Genomic DNA, 14,223 nt, shown 5'->3' on the forward strand with positions numbered 1-14,223 from the left:
CTCCTGGTGCCCAGAGCTGAGCTTTGCAGCTGAGCTTCCAGGGAAGGAATTTCCAGCAACTGCAGATCCATCCCCAAAGACAGCATTTCAAGGAATTACCCTCTCCCCCTTGCTGCAGGCTTCCTCTGCTTTTCCAAGTAAGTCTCTGGCTTGGGGCCATTTTTGTAGTAACTGGAGCAGAGCAGATCCATGGGAACATCCGGGGCTGGAAGTTGGTGTTTTCCAGGTTCTTATCTGCATTAAGTGTCCCCAGCTCTGACACTGAGCCCCTCTCCCTGTCTCCCTTGGGAGCACTGTGTTTCCAGAGCTCTGGGTGCCTTGAGAAGCAGTAAAACCATCTCCAGTGACACAAATAAATGGGGATTAGGGGTTTTTTTTTGAGCACTGCTTTAGCAAACAGCGATTTCTGGTGCTGCTAACTCAGTCCCCTCCCTCCTGGCAGGGTTGCCCCAGGTCCAGATGTGCTGAGCATCCTGAGGGGTGCCCTGTGGGTGACCAAACAGCTTCTCTGCCCCCAGAGACCAAGGGGCAGTGCCTGCCTGCCTGCAGAGCTGCCAGACAGCTCATGGTGGTGCTTCCCCCCTCTCCAGAAGATGCTCTGTTTATGAGGTTAATTTGCATGCCCTGATGGGAATAGGGAATAGTTTGGGGGCTCTGGAGGAGGTGACCCCTCTCCCTGGCAGCCAGAGCTGAGGGCAGGGATCAGATTCCCCCTCCCCACCTGCAGCACTCGGCGTCCTGGCGGGTGCAGCCCTGGAGACATACCTCGTGGATTTTCTTCAGCTCATAAATACTTCCCTGCCCTCCTCAGTGCCCCTAGCAAATAAATTATCTGAAGCTACATTTCCCCATTTCAAAGCCTTGTGAAAGAAACCAGAGGGCTTAGCAGCCCTGCCTGGCTGGAGTGGTTCACATACCATCCACCCATTTGCATTTGATCTACTTCATCCTGTGTTAAGTAATCCTTGAAAGCCCAGTGGGCTGCAGGCCCTCTTCGTGCCTGTAAATCACTGGGGCATGTCACAGGCTGTAAATGAGCGGGGTGAGAGTGTGGTCCACCCCTTCATGGGATCCAAAACCTCCCCCTGCCCCAGAAAAATCATCCTGGTTAAATCAGAGCTGCAGCTTGCTGGCTTGGGACCACCACGGGGTGGGAATTTGCCTGGTCCCCCCACGTGTTTCCATGTGGGACTGGAGCAGGATGCTCACCTCGAGGGGCAGCTCCCTAGGGGAGTTTGGGGATGCGTTTGGTGTCTCCTGGGTGCTCCCAGCTCAGCCCTGCTTGTGTCCCCCAGAACCTCCCTGAGCCACCCATCAGCTGGGGCTGCCCTGTGGCATCTTCTGCACTCCCTGCTCAGTTTGCTTTCAATCCCTGGAATTTCCTGGGACAGAGAAGGATCTGTGCCTCCCCCCAGCCCCTGCTGGTCAATAGGGCTTTAAACCATTGAACCTGTGTGATTTCACAAGTCCCTCTTGCAGCCAGGCTATGGCTCTCTCCCTTGTAATAAATCAAAGATTATTCGCTTCCCCATCGCCTCCCCTCAAAGGTTGCTATTGCTCAGCTGTGGCCTGACTTTAATTACAAATTAAGAGCAGCCGAGCAGGCACTAGGTGCTGTTAATTGGCTTTCCAGGAAAGGTTTCACGGGGAAAGCTGAAGGCACCAGCGATTGATCTGCTTGGTTCCTTGTGTACAGTAGCTCAGCCTGTGCCAGGCCCCAAATTCAGCAATCTGGGTGTCATTTTCCCAAAAACTGCAGCCAGCCTCTGGGCTCCAAGGTCCTTTTCCCCTGCTAATTGAAGCCTCAGGGGCTCAGTGACAGCACTGGGATGGATTTTTAGCTGCTGAGAACAAATTCCAGGGGAGGATGCTGAAATAAAGCAGATGGGATGATTCTGGAGGTCAGAGCGAGGAGAGGATGCGCTGTGATGAAAACATCCTTACTGCTCCAGCAGCTGTCAAAGCCCAAACAGATGAGGCGAGGTGCCCAAGGAGTGTGCAGGGATCTCATTTACCTGGTAATTAATGGAAATCGTGAAACAAATCAACACATGCTCCCTGTGGAGAGCTTCCCTCTCTGGTTTCCAGCTGCTGCGGGGCTGGGGCAGGCTCTGTCCCCGGTGGAGCCCGGGTTACCTGCGGCTGTCCTCACCTGCCCTCAGCCCCTCCCTGCCCCTCTTGGCACCGCTGATGGCTCTGCCCGAGGCTGGGGCACTCAAGGATGGCTGTGGATGAAGATGTCACCATCAGCCTCATCCTCCTGCTCCATGAACGTGGCCCAGGTGATTTTTCCAGCCCACCTGCCTGCTGGAGAGAAACCTCATCCTGCTGCAAACCACCCTGCTGCTTTTTCTTGAGAGTTAATCAATTGAGCTCGGTTTAAATATTAAAAATGCTGTTTGCTGGGTTAGTTGTAATTTTTTGTGTGCTCTGCAGGGCTCTCAGGCAGGAGCAGGGGATGCTCGCTGTGGTTCAGGGATGGGAGGCAGTGCTTTGGTTCCCCACCTTCTCGTTTATTCAACGAGGGTTTTGCAAAACAAAGTCTTTTGAACAATTAATGCCAATCAGAGTCGCTGACAGCCCAGCCCCTGGGGCACGGGCTGAGCTCTGGGTGTCTGGGCTGTGCCTGCTCGTGGGGGAAGAATAACCCCAAAATAGCACAGGTGAGCACATAACTCACCTCGTCAGCCTCCTGCCAGCAGTTAGCAACTGGCAGGATGCCTGAAGCATAAGGTTTGTGATCCCTTCCAAAAATTGCATCTGAATGTTAAGTGACGTATAGTAAATGCCAAATCCCTTTTGAATCTTGCTAAAAATCTCAGTTTAAAATATGCAAGCGACCTTTCTGTCTTTCTGAAAAGCTCTCTGCTTCTGGAAATTTAAAAAAAAAAGAAAGAAACTAGACCTGCAGTGTCTTGCTTCTGGATAAAAATGTATATTTTGGGGTGGTGTGAAGGGGCACAGCTTCCCTGTCTGTAACAGAGGTGGGTCAGGGTCCCCTCTGCAGGCTGGACTCCAGCAGATCATTGAAATAATAAACCTCTCCCAGATATCCTGACAGGAGAAACTGCAGAAACTGTCTGAGGAATTGGTGGGCTCCTGCTCTCTTTGATATCCCTCACATTATAATTAAGAGATAATGTCAATAGAATAAAACATTGTCTCAGGATAATGGTCTCCCGCTGCCACAGGAGCGTCAAGGTGAAGCCAAATAATTTATCACAAATGAATGCTGAGGCAAGTCTGGGACGTTTGTTTTCACAGCAAGAGGCATTAATCCTGGAACAACAATATTCCAGTGCTTTTATTTCTCCTGTGCCTGGTGACTGATGCCAGTGCATCATCGTGCCTGAGAGCCAGGGCTGCTGAGCCATGGGCTCTCCTGCCAGCTGCAGTGACCAGGGGCATTTGGGCTTGTTGGAATAGATACCAGTGAATCCAGGAGTGCTGGGCTGGCTCAGTGAGCATCAGGGAGTGGCATTTTCCCTTCCAAAGGTGAGCAGGGCTGTGTGTGGGCTGGCTCTGCCTGGCCAGGCTGTGTTTTGGGGCTTGCTGCTTGTTCATTTACCACGCAGGGCTCATCTCGGAGCCAGTTTCACACGGCTTTAGAGGGTTTGGGGATCCCCTTTTGAACATGGGGCAGCTTTGTGCACTCATTGAAGTACTGCTGAGTATAAACACAACCCCCTCAGACACATGGGGAGTGTTTGTGGACCCAGATCCTTCAGCAGGGGCTGGGGCAGCCTCAGCCCCATCCCTGGCACCCACAAAGGGCTGGGGAAGCCTCTGCTGTCTGCAGAGCACCCGCTGCAATTCCTGCTGCTCTCCCATCCTCCGTTTGCATTGGGAGAAACTGTGAGGTCAGCACTTGAAACTGGATACGTGTAAGTGGCAATTAGACTTGAAGCAAAGTCCCGGGAGGGTGTGCATAAACTCTTTCAGGATTTTTTTTTTTTTAATTTTTTTTTATTTTTTCTCCTGCTGGATTTGTCAGCGGAGAGAATTACACATCCAGCAAACATTTGGGCTGCAGAGGAACACGAGTGCTTTGTGCTGTCTCCAAATGCCAAATCTGTTTTTGTGAGGCAGTGCTGGTGTCTCCTGTTGGCAGGAGCACAGCCAGGTCTGGGAGGGGACAGTCCCCTCTGCCAACACACTCTCCACAATTCTGTGCCCTTGGCAGGGGAGGCAGAGCCATTAGGCTGGAGCAAAACCCTTTTGTACACGGGGTGGTCCCAGAAGAGCTAATTGGAGGTGATTTTGACTCATTATACACTCTTAAACTTACTGTAAACTTAAAAATTATGTACTTTGAAATCGTGGGCTCATTGCAGTACTCTGAAGGGATCTGAGCCCTGTGGAAGCAGGCTGTGTCCAAACGAGCAATTTGCTCAATTCACTGGTGCTGTGAATCCTTCAGTGCAGCATTCTGTACTGAGAGGCCATCAGCAGCTTGGCTCAGGACAGGGACTGGGATGCAGGTGGATTTTTGGGTGCAAATTCTGCCTTTTGAAGCTCTGGGTGGTCCCAGTGTCCCTGCAGAGCGCAGGAGCTGCTCCCTTGCAATGACTCCCAGATGTGTCTGACCACCTCAGCTGAGCTGGGCAGGGCCAGTGCATCCTGCTGGCAGCTCAGGGGCACATTTCTGTCTGATTTTTACTGTTTTCTCTCATTTGCTGCCTGTAGGAAGGGGCAGGGGCCATGGAAAACTCTCTCTTTTAAGAGGTGGAATGGTTTGGAGCGTGGCTGGATTGTGCTGCCCAGCAGCTTGCACCAGGACAGACCCAGCCTTAGAAAAAAAAAAAAATTAAATTAAAATCTTCAATTGAGAACCCCAAATCTATGCATTTGCAACAGGGTGGTGGAGGCAGAACCAGTTCTTTGTCTGGGACTGAGGGCACTGAATCAGGAGCTTATAACTATCATTACACTTGTGTAGCATTGGGCAGGTTAATGAAAAGAAGAAAGAAACTGCATCTTCTGGGCTGGCTGTTAAACTCTGAGGCCAGGGAGCTCCAGATGTTTGCAGAGGAACAATTTCTATCACCTACTCACCCTCAGAGAGGGGGCACAGGCTAAACTCGGATGTGAGGTGGGCACTGGGGAATGGCAGAAGGGGAAAGCCCTGCCCTGTAGCTGCCCAGGGGGATAAGGAGCATAAGGAGCTCCTGCAGCACGGCCAGATGGTGACTGAGGCAGGAACTGACTCAAGCCAAGTGAGGGATGCTCAGGGCAGCCTCAGCACCTTGTGCTGGCCTCGGAAGGAGCCTGTCAGGGTCTGCGTGTGCAGAGCTGCTCCTGTGCCAAGGGCTGTGCCTGCTGCAGGCACCAATGAAGATGTCAAGCTGCTGCAGTGCGTGGGGAAATCAATCACAGCGTTATTTTCCTGCCCACAGCATCGAGGTGTCTCCTGCTGCAGCGTGAGGGGGAGCCCGGGCAGGGCCGGGCGGTGATTTTGGATGTGTGCTGGGAATGAGGGCTGCTCCTGCCACCCCACCAGGCACTGCAGCCCCTTCCCTTCGGCACTGAGCCCCCAGGAGTTTGGGATGTGACCGGCAGCTCGCCCTGGTGGGTTCTCTGTGGGCTCAGGGTGGGCACGAGCAGCAGCTGCTCCCGGCTGAGGCTCTGTGTCCCCTCACCTTGGCTCTGTGCAGAGGGAGGGCACGGCCAGGAGACACTGCCATGGCCTGAGTGGGCAAAGAGTAAAGGAATAGGTGGAAAACCTAAAGTGATGAAGTGCTTTGAGGCAGCCCTTTGCTGTCAGTGTGAAGCAGCAAGCCCTGATTTAAACAGCCCCTTCAGTAACTGACCTACACCGAACAAATCCATTTACAGACTCTTGTTTCTCCTCGCTGTTTAACTAGCAGAGTTCAGAGACGATTCCTTAAATGTTAATGGTGCAGGAATTTGGAAAGTTTCCCGGAGTTGCTAGGGGAGCCGTGCAGGAATATGTCTGCTGTGTTGGTGCAGTTCAATTTCCTGCTGAACATCAGGCAGGCTGTTCTCGCCTACTGCTTTGTAATTAAAGTGCTGAAAGACCATCACTCTCTGAGGTTTGCTCAGCCTCACCCCCGGGTGAGGGCCAGCTCGGTGCCCACCTGCAAGGAGGACAGGTTGCAAAATATTTTTGGATCAGCCCCGGCCTGCTGTCATCCTGCTGCTGCCATCCCAGAGCTTGAATGGGGCTGGGGACCCTGGAGTGACAGACAAACCCCACGGTCCCACTGTGTCCCTTGTGCTGCTGTCCATGGTGGGTCAAACCGGGGTTTGACCTCAGGGGATAAACTGAAGGTTTGTCCCCATCCCTCAAGCAGCTCCTCCACAGGGCTCAGCGTCAGGAATGTGGCAGGGGACAGTCTCCCAGAGCGGCTGTGTGTGACTCTGACCAGCAGAGGAAGTTTGGGTCAAACCCAGGAGTATGAGAACTCCTCGAGACCCTTTTCCAGAGGAGTTTGGTACAGGCTGCTGGGTTCCGTCAGAGCTGAGCTCAGGGTAATGACCCTGAAGGGTCATTGTCTCACTGGAAATGCACCAAATCCCTGGGGCTGGAGGGCAAAGTGTACAGTCCCACTCTGGGCATGCAAAGTCTCTTCATCAATCCCCCTGCCCAGCAGAGGGGTGTCTGTGCTGGGGGCACCCTCCATCCCCGAGCTGCTGAGGGCTGGCAGGGCCAGCAGTGCCTCCCATCCCTGCTGAGATGGGGACACCCCCTGCTTCGGGACAGCACCAGGGGAAGGAGCTCACCATGGGCATTGCTGTGGAAAACAAGGGCTTTAAAAGGAGCCAGGAGTGCTGAGCTGGCGTGGCCTCCCCCAGCTCCTTTGTCTCTAAGCTTGGATCTGACTCTTTCCACCATCTCGTTAGGAACAAGTGCTTGGCCCAAGTCTCATGGCAAATTTTGACATTTTAAAAATTGATGCCTTTTCCTGCTCATAACTTAAGCTGTCTAGTTTATCAGAGACATATGGAAAGTTTATTACATTCTTATTACAGATGCAGCCAAGTGAGCTGACTAATGAATGTGGTTTTATTTTATTTTATTTTTTTTTTAGTTAGGACTTGGCATGGAAGGCCTCCTCCAAAGGGGATCACTTTGGGTCAAGAAATAAATCCCCAGAAGGGTTTTTTTCCCCTCTGTCCTAACAGTCCAGCTTGGCAAAAGCCACAGCATGATTTGGGGGGTGGAAAGTGAGGCACAGGCGGAAATCAGGGGTTTGCAGGAGATTTATTGTGTTGCCCCATGACAATCCCAGCAGTGGGGGACCCTCGGTGCTCCAGCTCCGTGCTGTGGGCAGGGAGCACGGATGGGAGGGATAAATGGTGCAGATTCCCAGGAAAAGCAGCGTTTTGTGGCTTACAACAGCTTGGGGCTTATCAGAAAGGAGCAGGTGTGCTGCTGTCCTTGGAGGCTGGGAGCAGCTGAGGGTGTGAACTCGTGTGTGGTTTTTGGCAGCTGAGGGAAGCGTGGAGCTCCTGGGATGCTGCTTTGGGTGAGCTCAGCTGGGTGCCAGGGGCTGGCTGTGCTCCAGACCCCACTGCTGGGGATGCTCCTGTGCCCTGACCCAGAGCTCTGCCCCTGTTTTTAGGTTGAAAACAGTGTGTTTCTGTTCTGTCGCTGTGCTTGGAGAGGCTGGTTCTCTCCTCCTGTGTGTTTTCCCTTCCATTCGGTGCCAGGTGTCCCCAGAGGGTTCAACCCACCCCTCTTCAGAGCTGATGCTGCACTTTCACATTTTCCAGCACAAACTTGTGCTCAGAGGATGCTCCATCCCTCCCAGCGATGCCCTGGCAACCTGAGGGCTGATCTCCCTGGCTTTTAACAGCTGCGGGCACAAATTTTAGTTTTTCCCTGGTAGGAACCACTCGCTTTGGCTTTGGGCTCGTTTTATTCATGAATTTGGTTGGTTATAACTTCTTGTTGGTTTTCCACTACTCACATCATCCGCCCGTGCCTTCCCTCTGCCGCTCCGTGGTTTATGGAGCCTGCTGGGACGATGACAGCAGCGCTGCAGAATGCAGGGTTTGGCTGGGCTGGTGTACTTTTACTGCCTTGCATAATGCAGAGATCTCCAGCCCAGCTCCCAGGCTCGTCCTGCATTACAGCTCTGGTTTCGTGGCTCCTTCCATCGCCTCATCTGCTGGTTGTGGCCTTTTCCACTCCCATCTGCCCCTTCACAGCTCTCTGCTGCGCTTCTACCATCTATAGGCAAAATCTCTTCCTCTGACTCACAGCTTGGTGCTCTCCTCCCTTTGGGCAGCTGGCTTTGGCACGGTTCCCCCTTGCTGTACGCATTGCAGGGGGTAGCACACCCAGGGCACTTCTCTGGGACAGGGTTTTCCTCGCAGCACACCAGGCACCAGCCTTTGCTGCTTCTTCTCCTGTTTACTCCTCCTACACCCCGCTTTTGTGGGACACGAGAGGGGTGTTCCCCTGTGGAGCCTGGTAAATCAGCCCTGCTTCTGGCCTGGGTCTCTTTGGAGACCACTTTTGGGGCTTGGAATGTGTTTGTAGGTGTGGGAGCTTCCGTGCAGGGCAGGGTGGGGATGTTACACCCCGTTATCTCCGCAGCCCTCGCTCCTTGTGGCTCCCGGAGCTCTGGCTGAGCCTGGGCTTGCTCTGCTCCTCATCCCTGCTCCTCCTCTCCAGCGGCTTTGTGCATCCTTAAACTTGGATCCTCACTCCAGCAGCCATCTGGTGTGCTTTAGCCGTACAAAGAGCCATTGTTCGCTCCGGAATCCGTGTTCTGGCGAGGTAGCTCTGCTTCTGGAGCACTCTGCGGGCTCTGCCAAGGTCCTTCTGCTCTGCTGGCAAGTGCAGGTGTCTTTGGAGCAGCCTTTGTCCCTGACAGCGGCACAGCTTGGATCCTCTTCTTGCTCTTCCTTGCCTAACCACAATCCTGAGGTTTCCCACAGTGAGCCTGCAGTGAGATGTGCTCCTGTTTTTTGTCAGGGATGGGACCTGGGGCTGATCCTTCACCATCTTTCAGTGTGAGCAGTGTTCTGGGCTTTGGGCTTGAAATGCCTCTTTTAGCACTAAATCTTTTAATGTCCTTTAGCATGGAATCCTCAGGGTCTCGGTCAGGATGCGTTTCCCAGAGCAGATCCCTTGGGAAGCTCTGTGGAGAGGAGAGCAGAGGGTTAAAAGCAGAGCCCTGCTGCCAGCTGGGGACACTGGTGCATGACAAATGTGGCGTTTGCATTTCCCTCTGCAAACGAGCCCATAGTCAGCCTAATTTCGGAGAGAGCCGCCTGTGAACCCGAGTGACTCAGAGGATTTGCTGTGTGCCCCGGCGGTGTCTGCGGCAGGTTTCATTTGTAAATGCTGACACATGGCATTTCCTCACCGTCTCGTTGGGAAGGGCGGTGTGTCTGCCGGCACTTCCAATTTGTCACTGTCAGGACTGGCCCCATCTCCTGCTCGTCTCTGAAATGCCTTCTGATCGCTGCTGAGGCACTTATTGGCATATAATTTATCATTTAATATTACCAGAAGGGTTTCTTCTGCAAACATCCCAGAAATGATTACCCAGGTAATGTTTGGTAGCTCTTCCTTTCACCTGCAAAAACCTCTTGGTGTCTGTTTGCTGCTCTGCCGTAGTGCTGGGGAGAAAAACTGCCCTTGATGCGACATCTCCATCCCCAAAAAGCCCTGATTAACACCTGGCTGAGGCTGCCTGAGCGCAGCAGCTCCCTGTGCCCGTGTGCTCTTGCAGAAGATTTTGCATTAGGGATTCTTTCAGGACTGCGCTGTTGGCATCTCTCATCAGGCAGCTGGGGAAAATGTTTCCCCAGACCTTATTCCTCTCTGTGGAGAAAGGATTTGGGGGTGAACAAGGGGCACTGTGGTGCCTGGGCACTCCTGGATGGTGCGAGGGGGCTGGCTCTGGGATGCTGAGCCCCCAGGAACAGAGAATATTCAGCTTTGCTCGTCACAGTGGTGGCAGCTTGTTCTTGCAGAGGGTGCTGAGGTGCTGCTGGGCACTTGGGGAAAGCAAATCTGTCCCCAAAGGCTGGCACAGAGAGAGGGCAGAAGGCACTTGGGCTGCTGTCCTGGCTCAGACCCCTCTGGTGCAGCAGAAGGGGCTGATCCTGAGTCCCCAGCTCCTGCTGGAGGTCCCCAGGACCCAGCTGTGGGCTGTGGTACCAGGCAGGAGGAGGCTGCTGATTCACACACAGCTTTTCCCACCTCACAGCCAAAGGTGGGATGTGGGGGCCGCTTTTGGGGCTAAACAACAGTGTTTCTCAAAAGGGGCATTGCAGAGATTTCTGTGGCACATCCCTCGGGGCAGGGCTCGTGTGGCCCCAGCACAGCCCCTCCACTCAGGCTTGTTTTGGCTGCTGCTCTCTCATCCCCTCAGCCCCAGCCACGCAGTCCCGATCCCAGCCCGTGTCCTGACTCGCACAGGTCAGCTTTCCTTGGAAGCTGCCTCATGGTTTTATAGTTCTGCTTTATTAGAGACATGAAAGTGATTTTTGTTGTTGCTGGTTTATGAGCCAGACTTCAAAGAATGCAATTACGCAGACCGGGCGAAGACCTGCTGGTATCTCATGGAAATCTGTGGAAAACCACTTCCCCTCAGAGCTCATTCCACAGTGAGGCTGCACTTCTGTTATTTTCATTGCATTTGCAGATTTCTGAGAGAGATGTCAGTCAGACAAGGTCTTTGGTGACTGTGGTTAATTGTTCCTTGGCTGGCCATCCTCACCCCCTGTGACATTACAGTTGGGTGATGGCTTTAGGGCTGGAGAGCTTGAACTTATGGGAGACAAAAGAGCCACTGCTGGGGAATCACCTCAGAACAGAGAGGAATGGCTGGAAAAGGGATGTTTTTACCTGCAGAAGCCGGGCAGTGTTCCTGCTGCAGGCAGAGAGTGTTGTATCCACAGTTCTCTCCCTGTCTGCATTGCCAGGGAAAGGTGCCAGCTCCCCATCCTGCCCTGTGCAGCTGAGCATGGCAGTGCTCCTGCTGGGTGTGGGGTTGGTTCCCTGCAGGAAGAGTCCAGGATCAATAACACCTCAGGAATGTTTTTAATTGCAGAGGGATTGTGCTCTCCGGTGTCACAGCTCAAAAGCCAGCTTTCCTTGTGGTCCCTGAGCTTCCTAATGAAGATACTCCCCTAAAAAAATCCCTGTTCCTATAGCAAACCCTGGGCATGGGGCAGCTTCCAAAAAGCAGACGGGTCTCCCTCCCCTGGCTTCATTCTTCTCCTTCCCAAGCCTGTAGGTGTGGGGATCTGAGCCCTTTATCAGCTCCTGTACACCAGGAAATTTTGTAAGTGTCTGGGAAGACCCTGAGGCTATATAAAAGTTCAGCTCGTGATTCATTTCCTTCCTATTCAGGGATAGGCTAATTTGAGAGTATGTGCTAAACATTAATTACCTTCCTTGCCATGGTTTCCTAGTCAGGCATCCTTTCCCAGATGACTTTCTGCTCACTCAGGTCCAAGGCCATAAAAGCTTCCCTATTAGGAAAGGAAATATTTTACATCAGGTTTATACTGTATGCCTGAGGTCATCAGAAGTACAGATGGAGTGGCAGAAATACACACTGAGCTCTCCTTCCCGCATGAAAAATGAATCAATAACTCATCGATTTAAATTAAAATGTCTGCCTTGCAAAATGCCTCCGAGTGCCAATATTTGTAGCCCCCGTGTTTTGCAGCAGTGATTGGAAATCCACTGCCCCTGTAGCACGTGCAGGGATCCATCTCTGCTAACAGCATGTGATTGCTGACACCCAGGAAAAAAAAACCTGCCTTCCCTTCCCCTGGAAGGATCCAGCAAGGTGAACTTTTGGAAATTGCTTCTCCTAGCACATGAATTATGTATTGAACAGGTGGCAGTCAATATATCTGACTTCTTCATGAGGTAATTAAGAATAAATGTGGGAATTCAGGCAGAACCGTTGCCCTGTGCAGGAGGGGAGCGTAGCAATGTGTAGCCAGCTCTGGAGGGAGTGGGGGAAGGGGAGGGGATGCTGCAGGGATGCAGGGAGAGCACAGCTCAGGGGTTCTCTGTTGGTGCCATTGCCTCTCTCTGTGTCCTCCTGCTGCTGGCCCGAGCTGATGTTTGCATTCCCACCTGCCAGCCCATGGTGGGGATATCCTGCTTCATCCTTCATCCATTGGGTTGTTTGCTGCTCTGGTGTAGCTGGGTGTGCTGCCAGCCCTGGATGCTGAAATGAGCCTGAATCCAGCTATGGATGGGGTTACTGTCCCCAAACTGTGGGTTTGGAGTGCTCAGTTATCTTGGGATAGCATTAACCTACATTTTAAAAAAAAAAATCCAAGCATTCCTCCCTGCTCGAATTTCTTCTTGTGAGCTAATTGAAAAGTAGCTGTATTAGTGAACGCATCTATGGTCATTAGCAAACAGTTAAGTAACTAATTTTAAAGATTTATGGTGTTGGTAGCAGGTAAATGATAGTCTTCAGAGAGTTTTCTTGCAAATGAGCTGAAAATAAGGTTTGTTCTAGCCTCAGGGAAACATAAAGGAAATGCATTTAATGACCACAAATTGTATGTGCTGATAGTCTCAATAAGATATTTAATGCCTGCTTGAAATTTTAGCACTTGGAAAAGCACAACAGCCTTAATAGCATGGGTTACATGTCCTCTCCACCCCTGGCTGGTGTAGCTCCAGGACCTGCCACCTCCTGTGATCCACAGGGCCCTGGGGGAAGGATTTCCCTCTCCTACCTGCTTGGGCCAAAGCTGTGATGCATTAAAACAAAGCGTTGGCCTTTTGTTTTCCAGCTTTGGTTATAAAAACCTGCAGGTCTCCAGCCGTGCTGTGGATGACGGGCTCGGTTTTGGAGTTAAAATAATGTTTAGGTTGGCAAGGGAATCTCTGAGTGTGCTTGTAGGGGAGAGAGATGCTTGCTGGAAACTGCTCTGCTCTTTATTTCTGCTCTGGGCAGCCCTCACTGCCCACCCTGACAGTCCCTGTGGTGCTGCCCGGGCTCGGGGTGGGTGACACGAGGTGGGAATGGGGTCTCCTCTGGGTCTGCTCCCTCCCAGCCTTGTGGCAGGGAATGCTCAGAGCTGTCAGGCTGGCTGCAACCCACACATGGGCTCTTAAATCCCCAGTTCTGATTTTTCTCCCCAAAAATCTGTGCATGAATAAAAGCACTGAGGCAAATAATGAACAGCTCTGGGTCCAGAGAAGCCATAGATGGTCCTAAATGATTGAAGAAGGCAATTTCCCTAACGGAGCTGAGGGCCCCTGGAAGTGATTAGTGCCTGAGCAGAAATGCATCACTTAGCTCCTATTATTTAAACATAAGATACTTGAGCAAGCACACAGAATGTTGTTTGCTGTAAATTCTTTCCCTCATTTGAAGGAGCCGTTATTTACACATGCAAGTGCTGGCAGTGTGTGTGGGAGCTTCCTCGCCTGCTCCTGGACCCACATGGAATATAAATGACCACGTTTCTCCTTGGTAGCAACGGCTCCATCTGAGGGCTATCTTCCCTGCATGTTAACTGTTAATTATAGGTTACATTTATATCATTAAGGTTTATCTGCAGTCCTTTCCTTCCCCCTGGTAAATCACTAATGGATCTTGCACGGCTTAATTCCCTTGCTTTCACCTCCTTGTCTGTGCAGGGGGTGGCAGCTGCAATGGGGGGATGCCTGTGGTAATGGGAGCAGGGCTGGGATCATGGAATCCAAATTCTCTGGGTGGCTCTGGACCCTAAAGACCGAGTTCCAACCTCCTGCCACGGGCAGGGATGGCACCCACTAGACCAGGATGCTCAAAGCCCCGTCCAACCCAGCACTGAGCGCTTCCAGAGATCTTGGGGGATGACCCAATGTAGCCAAATGCTTGGTGGGACGTGGCACTGATGCTCTTGGCTCATTTCCACCATGGGGAAATGCTGAGAGATGCTCTGAGAGAGAGAAAATGTTCTGCATGGCTTGGCTCAGGTGAGGGGCTTTGGTGGGAGCCCTGCTGGGGAGCTGGGAAAGCTCTTGCTTTCCCTCCCCTTAATGAAGAGGTGATTCCTAGGCCTGGGAACGTGCCTGACTCTGGCAGATTATTCAATAAGCAGCTGGGGAAGATGCCTCGGGGGATGCAGGGCTCCTCTCTCCCCCCAGCTGCAATTAAGCTCTTGTCAGCCTGAAGCTGCTGGGGGGAGATGGACGGCGCTCCTGTCCCTCGGCACCTCGGCTGCTGCTTAAACAATTTGTATTTCTACTCCCCATTAATTGGTGTAAGCCCT

Source organism: Pseudopodoces humilis, chromosome 20 (assembly GCF_049639895.1).
Source record: "Pseudopodoces humilis isolate 2021_Gansu_Grassland_sample_001 chromosome 20, ASM4963989v1, whole genome shotgun sequence".
NCBI classification, from domain to species: Eukaryota; Metazoa; Chordata; class Aves; order Passeriformes; family Paridae; genus Pseudopodoces; species Pseudopodoces humilis.